The sequence below is a fragment of the Neolamprologus multifasciatus genome, chromosome 17 (assembly GCF_963576455.1).
Source record: "Neolamprologus multifasciatus chromosome 17, fNeoMul1.2, whole genome shotgun sequence".
Classification (NCBI taxonomy): Eukaryota; Metazoa; Chordata; class Actinopteri; order Cichliformes; family Cichlidae; genus Neolamprologus; species Neolamprologus multifasciatus.
The window spans coordinates 35108615-35127824 of record NC_140455.1 but is presented as its reverse complement, the minus strand read 5'-3'; the positions used below and the strand labels follow the sequence as shown (position 1 = coordinate 35127824).

Genomic DNA, 19210 nt, shown 5'->3' with positions numbered 1-19210 from the left:
TGTGTGTGTGTGTTTTTTTTTTTCTTCTGTGAATGCTAAGAAGGGAGAAGGAACGAAAACACACTTAAAGAAAACATGTGCATGCGCGCGTGCGCGAGGGGAGGAACGTGAGTGTCCCCGATTTCTGCACGGTGCCCCCCCACCCTCCCTCTTTCCAACCCTCTGCAAATCTCAGCGGTGGCAGGAGCAGCAGTGGCGGCGGCGGCGGCTGTGGTGACATTTGGGAGCAATTTTGAAGTGCGCCCGCAAAGGTTGTCAAGGGATTAATCTCATCTCACGCTGGGGCGCAGAAAAAAACGGCTTCCTCCAAGAATTAAACACAATTTACCCATCAAGACAAGTCTTTCAGGATGGGAGACAAGCATAAATAATATCTCCTCGGTCCAGATTCGCTAATTTACAAGCTTAGCATCTCCAAATGTTATTAAGCGGGAATGACGAGGTTACCAGAAGGCGCTGTAGGGAATGATTTGTTATCCGGGCAAGCAGCAGCTGCAGCAAAAAAAAGGAGAAAAAAGCGCACGCTGGAATGCTTGGATAGAAAGAGAGACATACCTGACACCCACTGCCTCACCCCTCCTTCCCTTCTTTTCCCTCCATTCCCTCCCGCCCCTCCACTGCCACTACGACACCCGGGACTGCACACACCTCAGGCTGGCAGATAGTGAACTTGGCACCTCTCGAGCTAATGTTCTTTTCCACTCCTCTCATTCTCATTTGCTTTCACTCTCCCCTTTCTCCCTCCCTCTCCCTCTCTCTCTTATTGCCATTTATTTTCTCTGTTTTCCCTCGGTCCCTCTCCCCTCTGTATCACTCTTTCTCTCCCACTTGCTCTTGAGGCTCGAAACATCAAATAGAACATTTGGGCAACCGTTGTCATCTTGGCAAGTGTTGAAGTAGCTCTCGTCTGCAATGGAGAAAAAAAAGGAGAGAGAGAGCAGGAAGTTAGTTTTTTTAAGATATTCAGCTGCTCTCGACATATCATTCAATACAGATGTCTCTGTGTCTCATCCAAAAATATGTTCGCCTCCTCTAAAGATCTATATCAGCGTCTCTGCTCGGTCACCGTCAATCACGGGCCGCCTGAGTTCTCTGGCCAAGTTTAGCAGAATCTTCTGCGATTAACTTTGTAAATAACCAGGTGCCTGCTGAATTTGGATGCCGCACCTTGTCTAAGCTGACAACGAGCTAACACCCTCGATCTGACATCGCACGAGATGGATCGTTCCGTGTGAACCTTTGTGCGTGCGAGTAGGTGTGCGTGTCTGAATGTGTGTGTTCGCCTGTTTAAGGGAGAGTATTTTTGATCTGTGCTGGCTGTTTATCTTCCTGAAACAGGAGTCTCCCGTCACTCCAGACCCTTTCTGATCCTGACAGATGAGTTCAAACCCCAGCCTGCAGCCTCCGAGGGGGGAAGAGAGAGAGAGGAGAGGAGAGAGAGAAAAGAAAGAAAGGAGGGAGGTGGTGGGGTATGAGAAAGAAACAGATGGCTATAGGAAAAGAGGACTAGGAGCGAAAGTGAGCGCGAGAATAAACGCACAGAGGTAGGAGAAAGAGAAGAAGACGGACAAAAAGGGAGAGAAGTGGAGGAGAAACGAGAGGGCGCTTAGCTTCACCTGCCAATCTGTGTTAGTGAGGATGAGCCAGAGTTCCCTGCTTCTGGAAGCTTAGTGTCAAAGGTGGGACTGCAGGGCTCTGTCTGACGTGTGTGTGTGGGTATAATATACGTGTGTGGGTATGTGTCGTCGTGCCCAGTAGGGGTTCCCCCACATGTTCCCACTTCTCGCCTCTCCACTGCTCCTCACATCACTTCTCCAGCTTGCTGTCACTCAGAGGTTAAGGAGTGGAGCGATGGATGTGTGTGTGTGTGGATAGTGGTGTGGATGGGTGAGGTGGCAGGCTGAAGCAACCAAAACAGATGATCCTGATGTCTGCCAGACTAAGTGGGTGATACATTGGTGTCTTGTTTAAACATTATTTCTTTTATTTTCAGTTGATCTAAATTTACAACATTTTCTGTTTCACGCTGTCTGGAGAAAAATGTGCTCTGGTATTAAAAACAAGTCGAAACTATAAAAGAACACAGAGCGAGAAGGAAAGGAAACTTGACTAACTTCACCTGTAGCAACATATCTGACTCATATGTAACAACATAGTAACTAGACTGCACATATATATCATCCAACTTAGGATAGAAACGTAAAATAACAATAAAATAAAAGGTTTCTGATGGTCCACATGTTTAATATTACCACAATATTTCCTGTGTTTTTGTGATCATTTTATTTGATGGTGTAAATCTAATGTATTAAAGATTTATATTGTTTGTCGTATTAACATACATGAAAAATTGCACTACATTAGGCCTTTGAAAACAACACAGGTTGGGCAAAGTGCTGTACAACTAAATGGAACAAGACAGAGCAAGAAAATACAGCAAAATAAAAAACAAAACAAGAAAACAAAGGAAAAGAAAAGTGTCAGAAATCAGTCACATTTAAAAAATAGGCAGCAAAGATTTGTTTTGAAGCAGCTTTGAAGATGTCAAGTGTCAGAGGTCCTAATTTAAAGAGACAGTCTTTTCTGGGCTTTAAAAATCGTCTTTTTTTTGGTACCAGTACTGGTTTTATTTTGTTGTATTTATCCACGACACCTTAAAGTCCGTGAAAATATTGTCAGACATAATCCGGTCCGTGGCACAAAAAAGGTTGGGGACCACTGCTTTAGTCTGCTTCCATGGAAAACCAGAGGCTAGCCTTAAAAATCCATTGAGAATATGCATAGTGACTTGAAAAAAACCCCAATAAAGTCTTAAAATCAATTTTAAAACATACTGGAAGCCAAAGAAGCTAAAACAGGGGAAATAAGATCTCCTTTTACATGCGCCTGTCAAGAACCGAACTGCCGCATTCTGTAAAGGTTGCAGACAAGAAGAATGTGACTGATTCCAAAATAAAGGCTATTGCAATAGTCAAGCCTAGATGAAATGAAGGTATGAAATACTTTCTCAAAGTTAGCAGATGAAAGAACATTTTCACGCTTGACAAGGGCCCTCAGCTGAAAGAACCTGGTTTTAACAACAGAGGTTATTTTTTATCTCAAATGTGAAACAGTTCTCAAGATTTAAAACAACTTAAAAGTTCAGTGCAAACCAAAATTTTATGGTGGCAAGACAGTCCAGCAACACTTTTAAAGGGGTTGTAGTATTCGTTTTAAGAGGAAAGTTCATTTGAGAATCATTGGCATAAAGTAAAATGAGATCATTTATTTTTTGACAACTGAAGCTAACAGGAGCATGTAGAGATAAAAGAGCAATGGGCTGAGGATAGGTCCTTGAGGGACTCCACATGTAACAGGAGCTGATGTTGATGAAAAGCCACCCAGCCTGTATGTAATAGCACAATAATGGGAGAGTTACCTGAGTCTGCAATTAATAAAAGATCCTTAAAAACTAAAAGGTACCTTTTGCTGTGCTATGATATGCTTCGAAACTAGACTGAAAGATTTCAGTAACACCATTTGATTTTAGAAATCCCTGGAGCTCTAGCACCTTGGACAGAAAAGGGAGTTTAGACTGTCAGATCATGATTACATTTTTTGAGAGTGTCATAAAACAGGCGTTAATAATGGATAGCACGCTAGGCCCAATGGAGTCAAAGACTCTAGCAGGAGAAGTGATCTGAGACCTGAGTAGGGATGGGTACCGGTATCCGGTGCCATGATGGCACCGGTTCTGACATAAACGGTAGTAACCAGACCGAAAAGCAGCGCACATTTCGGTGCTTTATTTCGGTGCTTTTTTTTCCTGAGATGTCATACACTTTGGATTCTAGCCAATCATTATACGTTTCCGAGGATAGTAGGCGGGTCCAGGTACGTACGTTCTTTTAGAGCAGAGCTACAGATTAAAAATGCCCAAGGCGAAGCGGTCAAAAGTCTGGCTGTACTTCACAGCAAAATATGCAAACTCAGCAGCCTGCAACAAGTGCTTTAAGGTGATACTGTGATACTGTCAAAGGAGGTAACACCTCAAATCCGATGAAACACCTGGCGACACATAGCGGTTTTTTTAAAAGCCGAGAAATGCGCTGTATTTGATAGCTTGCTGCGAGACCTCACACCGAGCACATCTACTGCGGGTGTGGTGCCTGTTATCGGACCCAGAGTTAGCAACATCCCCCAAAAACCAGAAGAGGAGAGTCCTGGCCCCTAGCCCTGCCAGTGTAGCAGAAATGATGAGGATGATGATGCAGCAGCAGCCGTTCTTCTTTGCGTGAGTAGCTTAATGTTGTTCGTGTGTAATTTACGTTGAGTAGGCTAACCACGTTATTACATTAATGCATGTAAGGTGAACTAGCAAACATCATCATAGCTACATGCGGCTGTCTTCTTGTTTGATGGCAGATACTCCCTTCACCCTGGCCAAAAAGGCTAAAATGACCAAAGAAAAAGTGGAAAACAGCTAAACATGAGAGGTTTTTGGACAAAGTTTGTGTTTTTTCCATTGTTTAAGCACTGCTTCCAGCCAAGAGTGATGCCATAAATCCCCTATAGCTGCAGAAAAGGCTAACATTGTTATCTTTTTACAAAAAAAACAGCTGACCATGAGAGGTTTTTGGACCAATTTTGTGTTCTCCATTCTTTAAGCGCCGGTTTGAGCACCGTTTAAGCACCGGCACCGTTTCAAAAATACCGGTTTGGCACCGGTATCGGATAAAACCTAAACGATACCCATCGCTAGACCTGAGAGCAGTAACCTTATCACCAAAAAACTGTAAAATGTTTTCCCAAATAGCCAGAGACTGGAATGTGTGTCATGGGTGAAGGATCGATAAACAAAACTCTGAAACAGATGACTTTTTATCAACGTGGGATAGGGGCGTGGTTTAAAGGGGGCCCTGGGGTACTGCCCCAAGATTGTGTTGTTGAAGGAGGAAATAATTTGGGGGTGAGAATAGAGGTGTCCGGGTCACTATATGATGTTAATTTTTTTAAATTATATAAACAAAATGATACATTTCGGGCAAGATTTACCAAACGGCAAAATAGCATGTTTAAGGCAATTATCCAAATAGTGCTGATAGGTGTGTTCAGTTTTAGGGATGATTTTAAAAAGTTGGGTTGTTTTCTAAATACAGGAGCAGTCACTTTATTTCAGTATATTTCAATGACTAAATATTGACACAATTAGCAGCAGATTGCGTGTCACAATGTTAGTAAATGCCATAAGCAACAGGGTCAGTCACAAAAGTCTCTGAGTTCCCACCTCTGACATGCCATCTTGTTACTGTGATTTTTTTGCAAATACAGACAGTACACTTATTACACCAAAATCCAGTTTGTGCTGGTGCAACACATTAGTAAATTTGGCCCTTGAATTTGGGAAAAAAAAGGTCTCCCCCTTGTAACCTCATAGTGGTTTGATCCACCGGTTGTCATTAGTCATTTCTAGGCCCAAAGTCAAACAAACACTGTGGCATCATGGAGAGTTTGAAATGGCCCAGACTCTTTCATCTCCGATAAAATGTTCAATGTGGCCGATAACCCAGGTGATCACCCAGGAATCCAAACAGGATTTATGAAGTTTAACAGAGTCATGAGTTGGAAGGAAGTTAGCTTGCTAATTTCATAATGTTCTGACTGGATTTCTAAAAAACTTAAACATGTGATGTGTGGTATCACTTCTAACATAAATGATGATGGAAAACTAAACAGCAGCAAAGCTCGAAGGGTTATTGAAGTTGGGCTAGCTGGTATATAATGATGTGCTACCTAGTGGCTCACTACAGAGCAATGGTTAGGATATTATAAACACATTAGCAGCTTGATGCAGATGAGCTTTTTTCCCTTAATTAAAGTTAATGTGAGGGTCCCCAATGGGCATAGACAAATGCAATCATATGGCAGGGAAAATACTTCTTCTGGTCATCATCGGAGATGATCCATTCACAGCACGAGGTTAGTCATTAATATGTTGCTGTGTGGTTCAGATGACTCACTATGAAAACTTTTTTTTTCTTCATATTTTTATTGAGAGACAAGTGTACATTAGTTTACAATGACAATACAATCTGTTCCCCTCACATATTTTTTAGTTTTTCTTACATGAACAGATACGATAATACACAGACACACACACACACACAGGCACAGGCACAGGCACACCCACGCTTAAATAAAATTGAAAAAACAAACAAACAAAACAAAACCTAAGAAGAAACCCAAAACAAACACAAACAACAAACCCCAAAACACACAAAACACACACACAAAAAAAAGGGGGGGGGGGGATATGATATTAATCAGCTGGTAGAGCGTTTAATGACTTGCAATAGTTTATGAAGGGGCCCCAGATACGATAAAATTCTCTGTATTTGCCCTTCGCCACAAGGCCTATCTTTTGCAATTTAAGAAATGACATCACATCTCTAAACCAAAAAGAAACTGAAGGTGGCTTTGAAGATTTCCAAAGGAGTAAGATGCATCACTATGAAAACTTACTGATTCTGAGCTTCATGTACTGATTGAAATCTTAGTTTCAGAGTCATTGAACTGTGAGCAGATGGGCTGTAAGGTTTAAGCATAATAACATGCTGCACACGAATAGTGCTACAGAGGTTGACAATGGCGACTGATTATTTTTAGGGGTTTGTTTATACGAAATAAACCAAGGTGCAATTACATTACAACACATTTACATTACACCTTAATGAGTAGGAGTAGGAAGTAGGAAGAAGGTTGATATATCATCAGTTCACCAACTCGTTTACTTTGCAAATAAAACAAAGTATGTGTAAGACATTGTTTTTGTGGCCAGAATGAATTTTGTTAGAAATAGTTGAATGTGATGCTGCTAAATTTATGCAGAAAGAAGGTGTAAATGTGTAAAGTGTAAATGTCATATGTGAATGAAACCAATGTTCAAGCGATATTTTTTTGTGATTTTTAGAATTTTCTCACTTTCCATGGGACCCTTGGCTGTTTCTGTGCCTCGCCATTAAAAAAAATCCTAGATAAGCCCCTGATTAAAGATTTCTATACAAACTGTAAACATAAATCTGGCATACTTTTTATATTGATATGGTGATTTTATCAGCATGAAGATTTCTATTTAAAACTATTAGTTGGGCACCTGATAAATATATAAATAATATAAATAATAAATAAACTCTTTAGCAAGTAAATGTTCAGCTATGTTTGCTAGCTAGCAGCTAATGCGAGCAGTAGGAAGTAAACCAAGCAGTAAAATTGCACTGTGAAAAACCAAAACAAGGACCTCAAATTTTATACAACAGGTTTAAGTACCAGAGTGGAACTGTTCCTACTTTCACATAAATCTATTAGGTATAGTGAAAAAACAAAAACAAAACTGATTGCATATCCTTTACGTAGTCACACAAAATACTATGGTTATCTACTCTGGGGATGCTCATGGATTTTTCTGGTCAAATGTATAACCAAGAAGGCGCAATGTTAAAACACATCTTTCACCGTTACCATCTATTGGAGCCCAGTCATTGTTGCATTATTATTTTGGCTATTATCAACTATTCTGACCCCTCTTTAAATGCATGTAGTGAGCTCAAATAAACTGAACAAGTCACTGTTAGAGGAAACACAACACACAAGCCTCTTTTAATATTACCCTCTTATCAGCCCTCTTTTTTTTCCATTTTCTTTTTTATGGACTGCCATTTGTCCCTCTATTTTGTCACCACATGCTGTAGTCTATCAATTTTATGGTCTTCTGGTTGATCGTAACAGAGGTGATATAAAGAGTTGATGCTGACATCACTCTTGGGCCAAGCTGCTGTTTTGCTTCTGTAACTAAACATTTCGTCACAACAAAAAAAGGGAAATAAACAGGCACTTGCTATTGTTTAACCAAATACAGTTGCCATTATAATTTAAAGTACTTGTGATTTCAAAAAAAAGTTAAATGATGAATATTTCATGAGGATTTTTTCAGTACGCCACATTGCCTTCTCGCATATGCATTTAAAATGCATATGTGCAAAAAATATAGATTTTCCATAGTAACACTTAATCTTCTTTAAAATAGTACTGACAAATAATAAGTGGCACACTTGAACAACATCACAGGGTAATTTTTTCCAGTAGTAAAAGTTCACAAGAAGCATTTAGTGCTTCCTTTAAGGCAGCGGTCCCCAACCTTTTTTGCGCCACGGACCGGTTCATGCCCGACAATATTTTCATGGACCGGCCTTTAAGGTGTCGCGGATAAATACAAAAAAATAAAACTAGTACCGGTACCGAAAAAAAGAAGATTTATTCATAACACATGTGAAAAGACCCAGGAAAACCGAGTTAACGATAAAAACGATAACAAAATAACGCTGAAAACCGATAAAAACCCTGAAAACTATACATTTCACACCTGAGCCTCAACTCTCGCGGCCCGGTACCAAACGACTCACGTACCGGTCCGAGGCCCGGGGGTTGGGGACCGCTGCTTTAAGGTGAAGAACTTACTTACTTATTCATTCAAATTAAAGCATTTTTATTCATTTTTGAAATATATTACAGTTGCCATCCCATAACCCTTCATTTCTTCCTTTGAACCATCCACTGGTAAATCTTTCTGCTTAGGATCTTTTTCATGCTACAGTATGGTTACAGTGTTACAATAAAGTGTAACATCCAGGCATCCATAAAAAACAGAATTTACAAAGGTTAATGGAGTTAGCAGGATGTTAGCTTGCTAATTTCCACCTAAAAGTGAGAAACCAACATCTAACTGAGGGATTTCTAAAAAACTAAAACTTATGGTTGTGCTTCACCTCAAACATAAACGAAGAAAGAAACTAAGCAGCAGCAATTCTTGAAAGGTTACTGAAGTTGAGCTAGCTTGCATATAATGAAGCGCTACCTGGTGGCTAGCTACAGAGTTATGGTTCCATCCATCTATTCATCTTCTTCAACTTCTTGTATTCATACTTGACACATACTTCTACACATACTATTCACACCTATGGACAATTTAGATTCACCAGTTAACCTAAGCCCAACTTACTGCATGTCTTTGGACCGTAGGAGGAACCCAGTATACCCAAGGAGAACCCACACAGAATATGCAAATTCCACACAGAAAGGCCCCCGCAAGATGGTGGAGTCAGTCTCAGGACCTTCTTCCTGTAAGGCAACAGTGCTCACCATGCCACTGTGCTGCCCAGCTACGATTAGCACAATATAATCACATTAACACAGCGAAGATGAAGGATTAGCAGTAACCTTTTTCTCCTCAATAAAACTTAATGTGAGGCTTCCCGATGGGCAGAGAAAACACATCATCTGATCATCTTCTGTGATCCATCTACACGCGAGGTTGATGTACTGCTGCATTGTTTGAATGAATCACTATGAAAAATGAATGTACCAATTGAAATCTTAGTTGACGTCAGAGTGATTTTTATCTGAATGGTTTAAATATTTGGTGTGTGGAACACTGTGAACCTTGTTAGCTTTTAAATTAGCCTGATTTGCCCAGTGTCAGTTTAACTCACCAGCACACTTCTAATGTTCAACTCTCAGAGAGGATCTTGTCTACTTCACCCGCACCAGTGCAGATCTACAACATTAGAATTGAGCTATTAAATCCTCCATTAATGTCTTTTTAACTTATTAGCTTCAATGTTACCTTAACAGTCACCCTTCCTTCTGACTCACTGCGATGGTTCCAAAGTTCAAAATGTTCATAAGAAATTTGGTCAGTTCCTCTAAGGTCCATTCAGATCTCCAGTATAGATATTTGCTCAATTTATCACATTTATAGTAATTTTTTAGCAATTACCTCAGTGGTGCAAATCGGCATTGGTCTCCTGCACATTCGTCCCTCTCTAGGTGTGTCCCAGGTCTAGGCTGCATCCTTCAGAGGACCCGGCCTTCGCGGCCTACGTGGGCCGGGTCCTTTGAAGACCGAGAAGGCTGGAAGCAGTGTTGCCAACTTAGCGACTTTGTCGCTATATTTAGCGAGTTTTCAGACCCCCTAGCTAAAAAAAGACGTGAAAGCGCATATCGCTTTTACTCTCAACAAGCAGCGGGTGCTGTAACGCAGTCAGTTCTTCTTTTACTCTTTTACTGTTATGCTGTTTTGTGGATCACAAGGTTTAAAACTACTTATAAACACACACACACAAAGTAACTCCACCAGAGTGCCTATTTCGGGTCACTTTTGCCGGTCCAAGCCCGGATTAAGGAGCAGGGTTGGAATTGTGACATTAAAAAAAACAATAATTGCTAAAAGAAATTTAATTTGTAATTCTAAATAAATTCTAAATGCATTTAGGACGTTTTTTACTCACTTTATGTCTCTTCCACGATGTTATTTCTCTCTCCAACAACGTAGGTTACAATTACATTAGCATGACCAATTATGCAAATTAGGTGATGACGTCATTTAGCGACTTCTAGCGACTTTTAGGACAGCCAATAGCGATTTTCCTTACTGAGGAGTTGGCAACACTGGCTGGAAGTGCGAGATTGTGAAATTGGACGGTCTAACCTTCAGATTTGCGTCACCAGCTGTCTCAGTAGAGTTTAATAAACTTAGCCGTCTTCTCTTTGCTCTCTACCATCTCACACTTCTGTTTAATCAGTTTTCTGTTTGACGTTTATTCACCTGTGTGAAAACTAGAACTTTAATCTCAGTCATACCGATTTACTCATGAACAAATAAAACACACAACAAAAAGCCAAACATTTTTAAGTTATCTAAGTGACTTATATAACATGTTTAACCTATGTAGCGAAAGACCGCGGGGATCTGAAAACGATGTGGCGGGAGTTCTCGCCGGCTCTAGTGAGCCTCGACCTCGCAGTCAGCTATCGAGTTGAGCTTCTGCAAAAATGTGATGTCTTGATAAATTGAGCAGATATTTGAAGTTGACACAGCTGCATACATTGACAACCATGACCCCCATCTTCTACAAATAATTTCATACCTCTGCCGGTAACCGCCCACAAAGACTACATCTTCCCAATACATGGGGGCCCCTGGCAGTGCCAAGTCACACACAAACACACACACACACAAAAACCGGACGTCACCACCTCGCCAGCACCGGACCATCTGTGGAGCCTTTGTATGCTGTCGCTGTGAGCCAAGTCACCTTGCAGTTGCACAACTACTTTTACCTCTCACAGGCGCCGCACACTTCAATTAGCTACACAGTCAGCAACAATGTGCGGCTTTGTGTGTGTATTTGTATGGCGGCAGGAGGCTTTTTCGGTGTGTGCGCGTGTAGGTGTGGAAGTGTGCTCTGAAGGAGACACTGTAGCAGGAGTGCACAAATACAGGGGGCCAATGTGATTTCAGCCTCTCTATTGAAGTGGTGTAATTGGGAGCATGACCGATGGTGTAGGGACTGGAATGCTATATGTCAGACTAACTGCTTTTAGTGCCTTCTCTCTTTCCCTTTCTCTCTCGTTTGCACCTCGCATCCAATCACTTTACATTGCCGCTTTTCACCTCCCACCCCTCCATCCACGTGTCTTTCCTGAATGGCGATGGAAGCTCATTCTTTTGTCAGCCGCACATCCTCGCCAAGACTGCGCGCTGCGTACAGGGAGCAGGGCCCGCTCACCCCGACCCGACCCACCCCAAAACGAGGAAAAAAAGGCCTTTGTATCGGCTTGTAAGCAAGATCTGAAGTTTCACCCACTCAGCGATGCAGAGGGACCTTGACTTTGACCCCGCGTTGTATCGGGCATCAACCAAAATGGGAGCTGTAAATGCAGAACAGTTTTCATTGAAAAGAATGCTGTGCCCGAAAGATGTTGATCACCAGATAGGCCAAATTGTCTGTAAACACCCCTCCTACAAGGTTTTTGTTCGCATTCTCACTTTTTCTTATTTTATTAGAGTGCTCGCTTCTTGAAAAGTGGCGATAATGCTGCGGCACTGTAAAAAAATTAGACCTTCCGGAGAGTTAGCCCAGCGAAGCTTAGCACCTAATCCACTTAGAAACCCTGCCCTCGAGTCCTTCTCCTTTCTTTTTCTTTTTCCTATGTCTTGTTTACCTCGAATGCCTCCCTCTCTCCGACTCAAATCTGTCTCAGTTTTTATGCCCCCCCCGCCTCTTCCCTCCCAATCCTCTCTCCCTCTGTGTGTTTCTTTCTCTCAGATCTGTGACAGATAGAAAGAGGACTACAGGGCCACGGAGTGGAGGCTGTGAAAATCTCACCACACTTTTAATGACTTTTAATGAGATTCATAAAACATGCAGAAACTTGCAGAAAAAGGGAGAGCGTGCGAGGGAGAGAGAGAAAGAAACAGAGGGAGGGAGTGAAAGCGAGAGAAGGAGAGAAAGCAGCACCGCCCGCCACCAAGCTGACAGCGAGCAGGCTTGACATTTGGCCTCTCGTAATTAGGGAAGTGCCAGATTCCGTCCCACTAAATCTCAGCTCAAAATCATTATTCTCGACGGTGTTGACTCTGCAATGTCCGACCCGCTTAAGCCCTCCTCTGTGCTTTTTTGTCGTCCCCCCCCCCCACCGCCGCCGCCACAGCCCGCCACCCCACTCCCCCTCTCCCCCGTAAATATCGCAGCCAAAATTACATTACAGTTTTGCGCTTGCCTCCCCCTTAATTGCTTGCCCTCCAAACACAATCTGCTTTGGCAATACATAAGATGGTATGTGAGTTAACAGCGACAGTGAGTTGGCAGCGAGGCAGCTGAGCGGCGGTCTGTGAAAAAAAGGGAGCACTAAGACGAGGAGATAAAGTGTGGAGGAGAGCTGGAGAGGAGCTGATCACACACAGACAAGCTGGGGAGCAGCAGACAGATGCCATGAGAGCACGGCTGTCATCTGCACAGCCAGGATGGAGGGAGGAGAGGGAAGAGGAGTGGAAGGAGAAAAGTGAAGGAAAGAAGACAAGGGGGCAAAGAAGGCTAGTGAAATGGAGAAAATTGTAATGAAGAATGAAATGGACGTGGGATGGAGGAGACCAGGGAACATTTAGGTAAAGGGAAAAAGAAAAGCGAAGAGGAAACTTTTAGGAGTTTAAATGTGAAGTAAAGGCAGAACGTTCTCACTTTCTTGGTCTAAAAACTCTTGCAGTGATTGACAAAGCACACACATAATGCATCATGACACTTCACGGTGCAATAATTATAAATAATAAAGACAAGTGGAAAGAAATAATCCCCCTCACCTCCTCTAAATGTTGTACTCTGAAAGAATCCTGTTTTCCTTTTAAGCGTTTTGTGAATGTGTTCATGAAATCACTTGGCCGTAATTACCTACAACAACCCTGATCCTTGTTTAAACAGTAGAAATTTAAATTTCTTGTAATCTATATAATCAGATTTTTGGGGATAATTTTCACTGTTCCTCACTTGTTCTCTGTCTGTATGTGGCGTTGATGTGCAGTGCTGTGTAAAGGTTTAAACGCTCAGCATGTTTGGATTCTTATCTCTTATCCCCAACCATTAACACGAAGCACTCTGAGAGTGCAAACCTCCACCAAGGCAGCTCAGTCTCCGGGCAGGATTTACTTAAATGGAATTCTATCATATTTTGTATTAGTTTGTTTTCTTTGTTCTTTTTAAACATACTTTAAGAAGTTAACACTGCAGTAAAAACAGGTGCAATGTGCAGTATTTTGTTATTTGAAATGTAATAGTTGAAACCTATTGTAATATACTTGACATTATTTTGATTATGTCAGTAATTTTATGTTGCTGCAGTGCATGCATAGCATTCATCTCGTTGGTTAGTAAAATTTGTTTAAATGTTTGGTAATAAATATCAGTTGAAAAAATGTTTTTTAAAATTTTCTTTAAAGAAATTGCTGTATGTGGCACAATTATCACTTTCAGGAGACATCAGAGGTTAAATGTGACGTGATAGTTTAACTCTTTCTATATCTTGACAGTTCACACCACACCTGTAAGGTGTCATAGTTTCTATGTTATAAGGCTTTTTTTTTTTTTCAATTTTTAACCCTTTAAAACCAGTCGGAGCGGGCACGCTCTGTTTTGCGTAACTATTTTTAAATCCCGGTAGATCTGCAGCCACGTGAGCTAGCGCAGAAATTTTTTTTGCATATGAAACCGGAGGAGTTGTACTTACATCTTATGCCATCAGCTTGTCCTCGGTCACAGTTTCCTTCCACATATAGCTTTGCAAAAACTGCATAAAAAGCGCTTGCAGCAACAAAAACATAATATTCCAGAAACACACTTTGCTGATCCGATCAGCTGTTCATAACACTTCCTATGTTGGAATAGACGTCAGCGCAAACTATAGTGTGTCTGCCATGACCTGCCCGAAACCGGAAGTGACGTCATTTTCGCAAAAAATGTAGTTTTTTACCATCCGGGCCTCATGAGCCTATACTGGTGTTTTTAAAAGTTATGTTTGACTTTATGACTTTCTGTGTCGTTTCTGGGATGCTTAGGACTCATATTGCACTGCTGGAAATAGTTTATTTTGATGCATATGCTGCTTTTTTGCAAATTTGCATTATAATATTTATTTTCGTTTTTCCTGCAGTATATAAATATTGGTGTATTTCAAAAATAAAACTATGAAGACACTCAAAATAAATTTCCTGTGGTGGGAAACTATTTTGTGCAACTTTTTTGTATTTACAGTTTTGAGGGATAAACCTCTTAAATTTCTCTAACTAGAAATATATGTTAAAAAAACAAAAACGATTTTCAATTTTTTTGTAGTTTATTGCACTTTTTTGCAATTTATGTAATTACTATGCACTTAATGCATACATATTATTAAAATCTGGGCTGTAATGGTTGTATTGATGTATAGCAACTTGAAATGCTCCCAAAAATGGCTCCACAACATGTAAAAATATAATATAAGCTCTGGCAGACTTGGTTCTATGGTAGGTCTTAAAGGGTTAAACAATAAATCATTAAGTTGACCTTGAAGGCCACATTTTAATGGATGGTTAACATGAGCCCACTACACGCCCCAACAACATTTTATCAGAACCCATTTGAAACTTTTTGAGCTATCGTGTTTACACACAGACTGACACGTGCACACACAAACGCTACGAAAACCAGAAACAGGAGGCAAATGTTGTAATTAAACTATGACCGTTGTAGGCTGGTGCCTTAACTTGGATATTTTGTTCCCAAATGTTCTGAAATTTAGGATTTTAATGTAAAAAAAAAAAAAAAACAGTGAAAAGAAATACAGCAAATGAAAAAGCAATAAAGTGTAAAAACATTGACGCCCCCTGTGGTAATGGAAGCACAATTTGTGTCCATCAGCTTGACTGAACAGAAGAGGCTGTGACTATTACACAAACTGTGTTGTCTCATCAGCCACAAATTCAGTCTGCAGCACGAGATGACAAACTTAAACATCCAACTAGAGGACGATCTTCAGTCCCGCAACAGATGCTGAGCCCTGATCTTGACATCACCGAATCAGTCTGAAACTAAATGACAACACAAGCAAACGAGACACACTGAAGTTCAGTGTGATGGAACCACATTAAAAACCTCTGTGCAGCTGGACTGAGTAGTGGTGGCTGCACCACATACTGATTCTGTCTGGACTTATAGTATCCTAAACTCTGCATATTACACACTCACCGTGACAAGCTTAATAAATGCCAAGAGAAATGTAATCTCTCTCTATCAGAAAAGACACAACAAAAGACATGCAATACATATAACTGCACCTGACTGCAAATGTCATCTGACATATGAGAGAGCAGATTTCCCCCTTATTAGATTCTCTTCATTGGCTCCCCGTTACATCCAGAATTGGATGAGTTTTCCAAAGTAAAATGCGAGGCAGAGTCTTCAGCTTTCAGGCCTCTTCTCTGTGGAACCAGCTCCCAGTTTGGATTGAGGAGACAGACAGCATCTTTACTTTTTGATAATGCTGTTAGGGCTCGATCAGGTGACCTTCAACAATCCTTTAGTTACGCTGCGATAGGCCTAGGCTGGCGGGGGCTTCCCATAATGCATAATGAGTGCTTCTTCTTCACTTACCTCTTTTCAAACTCTACATATTTATACACAGAGATGGGCAGTAACGCATTACTTGTAACGCGTTACTGTAATCCGATTACTTTTTTCAAGTAACGAGTAAAGTAAGGGATTACTATTGCAAAAATGGTAATTAGATTACCGTTACTTTCCCGTAGGAACGCTGCGTTACTGCGTTACTAAAACCGCAATTTTTTTGCGAGAATGTCTCACGACAGTGACGTAAGCGAGTGCGACGTTCGTGACAACAGCTGTGTGCAGATCAACAGTGGATCATATATCGAGTGCGGGAGAGAGTATGAGCGTGCAGCGTTTAAAGCGTGGAAGTACTGACCTTACTTTGAGTTTGATTCCATAAAAAGTGACAAAAACATTAGTGTCCGTTGTGCGTGGGAAGAAAACTTCTTTTTACAGCAAAAAACCCTAAACTTCCAAGCAAGCACCGAGTAGCTACGACGTAATGGGAAACTCACAGAGAAACTCGCGGATTCTTCCACTGACCGCTGCACACCTGCACCAGGGTAAACCTCCGCCTACCTATTCCTGCTTTACAGGTGAAAATAGAGCAAAAGGACCGCTAGTCTTTGACTTTATTTATTTTCTGCTGTGTTTTACTTGCATCTATTTGAAAGAGTGAGTGTTAACACACACACAAAAAATATATATTTTATGTGCTGGAATGTGCAGAAAATAGGTTTAAATATTAAACAAATTTCTTTCAGTCAGAGAATGTTGCATATAATTAAATTTTTGCTTGATGCATAAAGTTAAAAGATTAAAACTAATAAAACAAGTTTTATTACATTTTGTATGATGGATTGTAGAAAAAGTAGAATTGGGCTGAAAGATCTATCGCTTTATCACCTATTCAGGTTGTAAATCGTGTTTTTAAAAAGTAACTAAGTAACTAAGTAATTAATTACTTTTGAAAATAAGTAATCAGTGAAGTAACGGGTTTACTTTTTTGGGGAAGTAATCAGTAATTAATTACTGATTACTTTTTTCAAGTAACTTGACCAACACTGTTTATACATCACTGCTATAGTTAATCATTGTGTGCTCGCTCGTAGGGGGTCAATGTAGTGATTGTTGAAATTTCTTTCCAATATTGTAGCTAACTGCATTTGTGAATTGCAAATGTATAAATAAAATTGAATTAAAAATGTAATTGAGCATTTGCAAAAATTAATAAAATGCATGAAAACAACCTCATCTTATCTCAAATAATCACAAAACTCAGTTTCCTGACTTTTCAGAACAGCTAAGGATGACATGACAATTTCCTACATGTGTTGGTCTGCTGAGTGTCATTTTTTATCAGTTACGTGAAATAAAAGAGCAAATCAATGCAAAGAATCAATAAATAACCAATTAAGGAAATAAAATAATTAGCTTTAACTTTCTGTCTTTTACGACAACGCGTCACATTTGCATCATCTTGCTCTTTACCAATGTGTTGCAAAGGAAAGCATTACTGACACAATAAATCTTAATTAGAACCGGTACAGTGACTGTGCATCTGTGGTGAAGAAGCCACTTATCGTCAAATCTCTACCAACAAGTTCGGATCCCAGGATGTCAAATACTGCTTTTGTGTCAGATGCCACTGGCGTAACAGACACACAGCAAGGCATTCTTTGGCGTCAGCGCCTGACATTTGTTTTTTACTTGCTGATTTGTCCTGCTCTGATTTTATACGCTCACTTTCACTTGCTTACCAGATTTAGGCAAAAACAACCCTATTAGGTCAGGTTAAAAATATGGGAATAAATATGCCTGTTATTAACATTAACCCTGGTAGTTTAAAATGGCATGCATTTGGTAAATGGACTGGTTCTTATATAGCGCTTTTCTACTCTTTCTGAGCACTCAAAGCTCTGTACATAACTTGTACATTCACCCAAGCACATTTTTCTAAGTGCTTTCTAAGTAACATTCACACACACATTCATACTCCGATGGATGCATCGGAGAGCAATTTGGGGTTAGTATCTTGCCCAAGGATATTTAGCATGCAGACTGGGGAAGCCAGGGATCGAACCACCAACCTTCCGATCAGTAGATGACCTGCTCTACCACCTGAGCTACAGCCACCCATTTAAATGTGACAACAAAGGACCCCAATACAGCCAGTATTAAATGGCCTGAGAAGCATGCCTGTACACTTTTTAACTTCTTGCACGAGGATTCAATACTTTGCCCTGTGTGTATCCTTTAATAATAAAGAAGAACTAACATGTGTGATCAAGTGTTTTGTAGAAAGATTTTCGTAGGGGAGTCAGATCAAGGGAGCGGCATCACCACCTAATATGATCTGCCTATGAGAGTGATCATACGTCTTATATATGAACTGTAAGATAGATAAAAGTGTGTTTTTGTTCAGCTCGCGCTGATACTAACTTTTATCTGTTGAACCACATCAAGCATACAGTATATGCATTTTATTTACTGTTCTTTATATCCATATTAGTTCATAATTCTGCATTTTGAAATCCAGAGGATCCAGTAAATGCCGTCTAAAAAGCAGTACCCTGATTTGCTTTAAGCCTTTGCCACCACTCACTCTGCCACAAAATAAAAAAGCACTTTTCAAATGTACTATAAGCGCAAGTTAATACCACAGAAAAAGCATGATTTCATCACACACACACACAAATACAAACACACATACACACAAAAAACACAGCCACAAGCTCCTTTTCTCCCACTTTAAGAGAAGTTTAAACAAAGTTCCCTCCTTCTCCTTATACTTTGGGGCTTGTGTCTTGCAGAGGCGGCCCATCACAAAGCTTCAGCTAATCTGAGAGATGGCTAAGAGGGGACATCGGTTTGACAGGGGCTCGCTTACTCTATAAGCCTGCCATTAACACTAATCCTTATGGGTGACGAGCAAAGGAGGGGCAGTGGCTAGCAGCAGGCTGTAAATATCAATAACAAATAGAAAGATGTGCTGGTATTAGCCCCCTTCACCCAGTTTCACCACCGCCGCCGCCACACCCTCGTCCCAGCCAAGTTTGGCCCCCACATCTTTATCCTTTATCTTTTGCAGCGGATTGAGCTGAAGTTAATCTCACCCGCCGTTATGACAGTCAATTAGCAGAGAAGAATACAGCCGGACTCAAGATGCAGGAAAGTGAATGTAAGGGGGTTGATGGGGTGCGCTTGTCGGTGTGTATGTGTCGATGAGTTTGGTATCGAGGGGTGTGTGTGTGTGTGTG

The 19210-nt window shown here is 40.7% G+C and overlaps 1 long non-coding RNA gene across 1 annotated transcript in view; it reads right to left on the bottom strand.

Moving 5' to 3' along the window:
• Positions 1 to 19210, bottom strand: part of LOC146499757 (uncharacterized) — a 36111-nt gene continuing 16901 nt past the window's right edge. The window contains exon 2 of the long non-coding RNA XR_014870206.1: positions 1 to 907. This is a non-coding gene — a long non-coding RNA (uncharacterized LOC146499757). The remainder of the gene's footprint in view (positions 908 to 19210) is intronic.